This window comes from Phoca vitulina, unplaced genomic scaffold (genome assembly GCF_004348235.1).
Source record: "Phoca vitulina isolate PV1807 unplaced genomic scaffold, GSC_HSeal_1.0 scaffold3, whole genome shotgun sequence".
NCBI classification, from domain to species: domain Eukaryota; kingdom Metazoa; phylum Chordata; class Mammalia; order Carnivora; family Phocidae; genus Phoca; species Phoca vitulina.
In genome coordinates this window covers 86,281,867-86,290,177 of record NW_022589706.1, presented here as the reverse complement: position 1 = coordinate 86,290,177, position 8,311 = coordinate 86,281,867, and the positions used below count along the sequence as shown (strand labels likewise).

Genomic DNA, 8,311 nt, shown 5'->3' with positions numbered 1-8,311 from the left:
TGTGTCATTTGTATAATCTATTGATATATTATGACCTATGTATACATTTGTCATAACTGTTTCTTTTGACCTTCAAAGGCAAAAACTGAATTTTTTGCCTAGCTTTTGAAATTCCTTAAATTTGGATCAAGTCCTGAAATGTAAGATTGCAATACAGTAATTGCTTGATGATGAAAAATTTGCACAAGGTCCAGAATTGCTCCCAGATCATTTGACCAGTTAATGACATCGCTGACATTTGTTTATGATGTCTATATTATAGATTTGGGGCTGTGGGTTTTTCCTATGTTTCTAATTTCCTCTGCTGCTTTGTAAATTTCTTGAAGGCAGAGACAATGTCACATTCAACTTCGTAACATCTATCATAGTGCCTCTCCACATAGAAGGTACTCAATAAATATCAGTCAAATTAATTAATAAAACATCATTGTATTAGTCAGCTGAGGCTGCCATAACAAAATGCCATAGACTGGATGGCTTAAACAACAGAAATTTATTTCCTCACAGTTCTGGAAGCTGGAAGTCTGAAATCAAGGTGCCAGCATGGTTTGTTTCTAGTGAGGGCTCTCTTCCTAGCTTGCAAACAGCTGCCTTCTCATTGAGAGAGAGAGAGAGCTCTGGTGTCCCTTCCTCTTTTTATAAGGGCACTAGCTCTGTTGGATAAAGGCTCCAGCCCATGATCTCATTTAATCTTAAATACTTAAAAACTCATTTAACCTTAAAAACTTAAAAACCTTTATACTTCCCCAGGCCCCATCTCCAAATACAGTCACATTGTGGATTGAGACTTCAACATACGAATTTTGGGGAGACACAAACATTCAGTCCATAGCAATTAATAATGTAATCATTAAAAACATACAATGCATATTTGAACTTGTTCTCATATATACCACAAATTCAATTATGGGAGTACCAATATTATTTCTTTGTTAATAGCAATTTAGAAAAAAAACTAGTATAGTGTTCTATATATGTATGTGTGAAAAAAAGTTTTTTTTTTCTTTCTCTAATTTGTATTATTATTCAGAATTTCAACTATATCCTTTTTTGGGACATTTTCAAGTAACCCTAAGTTTGAGAAAAAAACACCTTCAATTTCTTCTTTCTCTAACCCCCATATCTAACTAGTCACCAAATCCAGTCAACTTACTTCCTACATGTTTCCTGAATCTCTTTTCCCTCTTTATTTTCATGGCCACCACCTCAGTTCAACTACTTTATTTTTATTTGATCTTGAGATTAATGCAGTACCCCCTAGATGGTCTCCCTGGCTTGAGGGGGGTGATAAGCTGTGTGGGAGAATGCTGACCTTGGAGTCAGCTGACTGCGTTCAGTGTCCACTTCTGCCTCTCAATGGCTATGATGCCTTTTCAAATAAAAAAAAAAAAAAAAAAAATATATATATATATATAAAATGATTTCCTTATATAATTATGATAATTATATTAAATATAATTCAGTAATTATTAAATGAAATAACACTCTCCTAGAGTAAACCCCTAAGAAATTTTCTTTCTTTCCTTCTTTTTTCTAGCTTCTGTTTTCTCGTATATTCTCCCCAATGCAGAAATCCCCTTAAAGCTCATATTTGTTCATGTTGTTCTTCTGCCTGAATCCTAATTCTGACTTTCCACAAACCTGCAGGATGAATCCCAAGCTCTGTGGAGTATTATTCAAGGTCTTTAAGAATCTGAAGCCAGCCTACCTCTTTCAGATCAGACATTTCAGCTAGCCATGTGTATCTATAATCCTTTAGGTGCACCATGCCATATTTCATGTGGCTTTGTATATATTTCTATTATTTGAATTATCTGCTATCATTGTTACTGACGTACATGTCTATTTTCTCTATTTACTCAACCCCTTGCCATCTCTCTCCAACACTACTACAAATAGACATACTTCACTAATTCTCAATAATTTTTCATTTATCTTTTCAGTAAATGTTCCTTGGGGTTCTGCTGTATTCTTGGCATGATGTAAAGAGATTAAAAAGACATGACCCTAGCCCATGTAAATTCTTGGTAATGTTAGGAAGGACAGTTTTATAGATCAGTAAACTGATGCACAGAGAGGATAAGATCCCCACAAGGTCTCACACTTACTGAGCTGTACAGTTCAGACTACAAATCAGGTCATCTAATTCCTAAGCCAGAATTATTTCTATTTTACCAAGGACACCTCAGAGCATACTAAATACAAATGACAAAATTATGTAATTTGACTGGTTCCTAGTACCTTATATTGGTAAGCACTTGGTACAAACATTTATATTAGTTACTCATAATATTTGCTAACACATATACTATTAAAAATAATATTTACTCATATGTTATGTTACATGGATGGTGGGAGAAGAAGTCATGCCAGTAAGAAAAGGTGATATCTTGGTAGTTTAGAAATGTAATAAATATGTCATTAGTACTTAGGAAGGAAATGGTGAGAATTTAGTTCTTTATACATAATAATTCCTGGTAATTTTAAGAAAAATAATGTGTGCTTATATGAATTAATTCATCAGACATTTATTGAGTACTTGTTGTATGCCACATACTCTTCTACAAGCTATTAGTAAGACATGTTTCTGTGTTAAGTAAATAGATTAATAAACATAGAACCACAGTGGAATGTGTTAGATGTTGAATAGGCTACTTAACATGATGCTACAGGAGTAAGGAGGATATATTGTCAGAGGAGGTGCCATATGGCTTTTAGGAAGAGATGAGTAGGTTTTCAATCACCAAAAAAGGTACATCAGTAAATTAGTAAAAAAAATAAATTTAAAAATAATAAAGTTTATCAGTATAATTTATAAGAATTAGCATGTGGCATGATCTTCATCATTGTTACCATCATCATCATCATTATCATGTCATACCTTACTATATAATGAATATGTTCCAGCAATTTTGTGGGGTTTTTTTCTTTTTTGTTTTTTGCATTTCTGGGTGCTAGGAAGTAGTTTCGAAATTTTTTATATCCTTTTAAGTGTCATGTATAGTTTTTAGATTTTGTGTGTGTGTGCATGTACACACAAACTTTTGGCTTTTTAAAAGATTCTTCCTTACTAGTATTTTTCTCTAACTATGTATAGTTATGTCTCTATTTTGCTTGTTTTGAGAATTCATTTATATGTAATACTGTCTTATGCTAAGGACTTTTTAGATCTAACAGAACTATATCACATAACTTTGGCAATCAGAATTGGGGGTACTGTTAAAAAATTTATACAAGTGCACAGAAAATTCAGGGGCAAAATTCGAATCAGCCTCAGAAAAAATGAAACCAAATGCTAAAAATTCAGTTTATAAAACCTGGAGTAGTAAAAGAGGAGGATTTTAAAATGATGGGTTGAAACATGTATAATAAAACCTGTGAATCAAGAATATTAAAGCCTGAGACCAGGGTGCCTGGGTGGCTCAGTCGTTAAACATCTACCTTCGGCTCAGGTCATGATCCCAGGGTCCTGGGATCGAGCCCCACATCGGGCTCCCTGCTCCGCGGGAAGCCTGCTTCTCCCTCTCCTACTCCCCCTGCTTGTGTTCCCTCTCTCGCTGTGTCTCTCTCTGTCAAATAAATAAATAAAATCTTTAAAATAAAATAAAATAAAATAAAGCCTGACACCAAAAAAAAAAAAAAAAAAACCCAAAAAACAAAACAAAACAACAATATTGCTAGGCTACACCACAGGACAAAATATTACAAATAAATAATAAATAAATGTAAGTTTGAATATTTGATTGTAGAGTTCATTGCATTTCACTTAGTTTGTCACTTCAGACAATTGATTTTCTTTTTTCTTTTTTTTTTTTTTTAAAGATTTTATTTATTTATTTGACAGGGAGAGACACAGCGAGAGAGGGAACACAAGCAGGGGGAGTGGGAGAGGGAGAAGCAGGCTTCCCGTAGAGCAGGCAGCCTGATGCGGGGCTCGATCCCAGGACCCCGGGATCATGACCTGAGTGAAGGCAGACGCTTAACGACTGAGCCACCCAGGCGCCCAGACAATTGATTTTCAACCGATTTGTTTATAACCCATTTGTATGGAACCAGATGACTACTATATGTATTGAGAATGAGATTAGACTGATTTGCTAGTGTCAGCTATTAAATGTTATGCTAAGAAAATAGTCTTATTCTCAACCTGGAAGTAACGAAGAGTTTTGAGGACCTATGAAACCCAAAGCATTCTATTCCAGTTTTAACCAAACCAGAATTTTTCAGGAGATGATTTAATTTGAATTAATTTCAATTGTCCAACTCGTACAATATACCTCAAACTTTCCCAAGTGTTATCACATACATTTTTATTTAATCCTCACAACTATTTGAGGTAGATAGGGCTTTTATTATTAATTTATTTTGTAAATGAAAATATTGATACACGAGGTTTGTTTAGTGGTGTAGTCATCTCAAATACCAGTCTCTGGTTCTTTTGCTAGTACTGTATAAGCATGTCTGTATTTTGCTCGTCTTAGGAATTATGAAAATACCTTATGTTAAGCACTTTTTACTATATTATAAATAGATCTTGGATTTTTTCCAAAATTAGCCTGTTTTATATTGGACTCCACTACAATTGCTAGGGACATGATATTTTCATGAAAAGAGTTGCCACACTATTTTCCCAAATTATATCACTGTCAAAAGAATAAACATTCACTGGATTTCTATTGCAAATGACAAATATCCATGACCAGTGTTTCAATAAAAGGTAAAGTTAGAAAATGATTAAAACTAGAGCATTTTAGATAAAATGTTGTTTGCTTATTATTTAAACTTTCTTACAAAAATAACAAAATACATTGTACATATAGGGGTTTATGCATTAAATTTATTACATAAGCAAACTTAAAAAAATTTAAAAAGTAAAGAATCATATTTATAGGTCCTCAAGTTAGTAAAATTAGTAAATTGTTTTACTTATGTTTACCATCTTTAATGTGCAAAAATTTGCAATCTTTCCAAAATATTAAATGATGTTTTAATGTACCTTTGAATTTTTGTTTTTGTTGCTTCTAGAATTGTATGTAAACACTACCTACATTTTTTTTTTTTTTTTATGACTCATCATTCTCCGGTTCTAAAATTTAAAAAAAAAAGAGAAAGGGGAGGGAGAAAAAGAAAAGGTAAAGTAAAAGGTATACTCAAGGTATTTAGACCTAGTGGACAGTATTTAAAAGCCCACACATGAAGCAACTTGTTGTTGGTTTAAAGAATAAGTAAGTAAATGACTAGCAGATTGGGACCTTTTATGGCAGAACAATGCAGGGATGAGCTGAGGGCATTAGTCTCTGAAAGAAAGCTGGCCCCATTACAGTAATTATAGTTAATCAGCAACAATTGTCTTGACTAAGATACAGATCAACACTGAGCACTAACCCAAGAGGCCTAATGAGGGTAATGGAGGATGAAAAAATCCTGAATGAACTCAGCAAGGCATTGAATAACCTAAGCAGATGATGCATTTTCAATTTCAATTCGCTCTCCACTTGTTGTTTCAGTCCAGAAGGCACTAGCTTTCTTCAAATCAGGGGACCATGGTTATAATTCTTAGCATGGACATTGAAAAGTGGTTAATGTTTGGCACGATGAGTAATGTTTATTTACATGGCCCACACCACATTCGCATGGTGGCACTCTCTTTTAATCCTTGCTACTCAAAATGTGGTTTGAGGACCAACCAGACTGACATCTCCTGGAAGCTGGTTAGATATGCGCTCTCAGGCCACATCCCAGGCCTGCGTAACCAGAATCTGCTGGTGACAAGATCCCCAGGTGATTCCTGTACACTTTAAAGTTTAAGAAATTGAGGGATGCCTGGGGCCTAATTGTTGTGTTGTTGCACATTAGCTATCCAGGTACAGTTTCTTAGAGAGGGATGGACTATAATAACTTGCACTCCAGGCTACAATAAAACTGGTATATTTGGCCGAGAAGAAAAAGTCATTTCTCTAGTGCTTCTTTAATCCAAGACAGCATTAATGCTCGCAAAAGGAGAGGTGAAAGGCCCCTCTGGGAAGGAAGCGCTGGGTTGGCCTTTGTACACAGTGCATACAACACAAAGTCTTCCATTAGATTAAAAAACATATGTTTTTGTTCGTGTTGCAACAATCTCTTCCAAGAAGCCAATGCACTTTACAGAGGTGATGATTCATTTTTACATCTCCGACTAGGTAACCAGAACCATTTTTCCTCTTTCATTCCATATGGAGAGGATATCTGAATCCTGAGAAAATTAGGTGATTTGGACTATTTGTTCAGTGGAAGTTTTAAGACCAAAAAATAAAATAATTTATTTCCCACCATTCCATGCAGTGCATTATATTTAGTAAATATAAAGTGAATATCTATTCTAATGTAATAGACTTTCACCTTCACTGGATGAATGTAATACCAGATTGTTGAATTGCATACATTTTAGCTGTGGCCTGTGGATTTCAGGTACTTATACTGTACATTTAAGTTAATTTTGATGAGCATTCTTAAAGAGTATGAGATATTTATGTATTTATTGATAACTGCAAATCAGTTTTCTTTGTCCTTTTGGTTTGTGCCTTTTCTTTTTCATTTACTGTTACGTCAATATATTTTACGGAGGCAGTGGTAGGTAAACACATTTTGTTCTGTGGAGTGGTTTGAATATAATAATAAACTCCAATTCTCATAGGCTTAAAACACAGTTCATTCCTACCTTTCTCACACAGGCAAATTCATCACAGTCTAATGGAGGTGGTGGCTGAGTGCACTGGGGTACTTTTCACAACGTGGTCATTTGGGAATCCAGCCCCCTTTCAGTTTGATGCTTCGCCACCCAGCAGGGCCTTGGCAGCCTACTGGACCCTCTACACACTAGGGAAAAGAGCCCACATTCTTTCCTACAGGTGGAGGTACCTGCAGGCTGAGGAGTTACATGTCACATTTGCATACATGGCTATGACTAAATTTAAAAGAGGCTCAGAAATGTAGTCTGGCTGCGTCCCTATGAAGAAAGGAAAATAAGTTTGTTGAGCATCTACTTATCGCTTGCTGCTGGACACATAGATTCTATCTCCTATTTCATCAGAAGCCTCTAATATATATTCTTTCCAAAATGTACTTATCAGATAAATACATAGGAGAACATAGTTCAATTTCTGATTTCTGCGTGTAATTTATCATTTAGGATATACATGCAAGCTCTATGATCGCCAACATGTTAGTGAAAACTTAGTGTAAAGCCTAATAAGTATTTCCTTCATTTAATTGGGAAAGAGGAATCTAATTTTAATTTTTAAAATTTTTTAAAAAGATTTCATTTATTTGAGAGAGGAAGAGAGAGCGAGAGAGAGCACAAGCAGGGGGAGAGGGATAAGCAGGCTCCCCGCTGAGCTGGGATCCTAACGTGGTGCTCCATCCCAGGACCTGGGGATCATGACCTGAACTGAAGGTAGATGCTTAACTGACTGAGCCACTCAGGCACCCTTCTAATTTTAAGTTTTAATCACATGAATATAATTTCCCCATCTATAAAATAGAGGTGGTTCTCGGTGCCCTTCTACTTGTAGGACCTTTTTGAAAAATGTTAAAAGAGTTTTCCATTTAGGGTATTCTCTTAATATCTTGGTGGAAAGTCACCATGGAAATTTAAAAGGACAAAACATTCGTTAAGGGGGGAGATTAAAAAACAAAATTTGTTATTTTTCACTGACAAGTTTAAAGTATTGGTTCTACTACATAAACTTTGGACTAGGTTACCCAAATGGTTAGTTTGCCTGCCATTTTACCTATAGCTGGTTCTCCAGTTTTAACTGATTATAAATTTTAATGTCAAGTACTATAATTTTTTTAAAGATTTTATTTATTTGAGAGAGAGAGAGAGAGAGAGCATGCACACGAGTGGGGGGAGGGGCAGAGTGAGTGGGAGAAGCAGACTCCCCACCAAGTGAGCCCGAGATGGGTGGGGCTCGATCCCAGGACCTGGCGATCATGTCATCCTTGCACAGGGGCCATGCTATTCTTCTCTGTATCGTTCCAATTTTAGTATATGTGCTGCCGAAGCGAGCACAGGACCTGGCGATCATGACCTGAGCTGAAGGCAGACGCTTAACCCACTGAGCCACCCGGGCACCCCTCAAGTACTGTAATTTAAAATTCTTTTTCTGGATAACTGGACTTGATTAACTGTGTATCTTGTTGAGAAGTTCATTCTGCAAACACTAACGCTCATTCTATAAAACCCATGTCCATGCATGTCTGGCTATAGACATTTTGTGTTAGGTAAACCAAAGTTAGCAATCTGTTCATATGAACAACTTTTTAAATGACA

General features: G+C 35.6%; 1 pseudogene; it reads right to left on the bottom strand.

Annotated features, from left to right (window-relative positions):
* Nucleotides 1–7,968: 7,968 nt before the first annotated feature.
* LOC116630329 lies at nucleotides 7,969–8,050 on the bottom strand (annotated as a pseudogene).
* Between the last annotated feature and the right edge of the window lie 261 nt (nucleotides 8,051–8,311).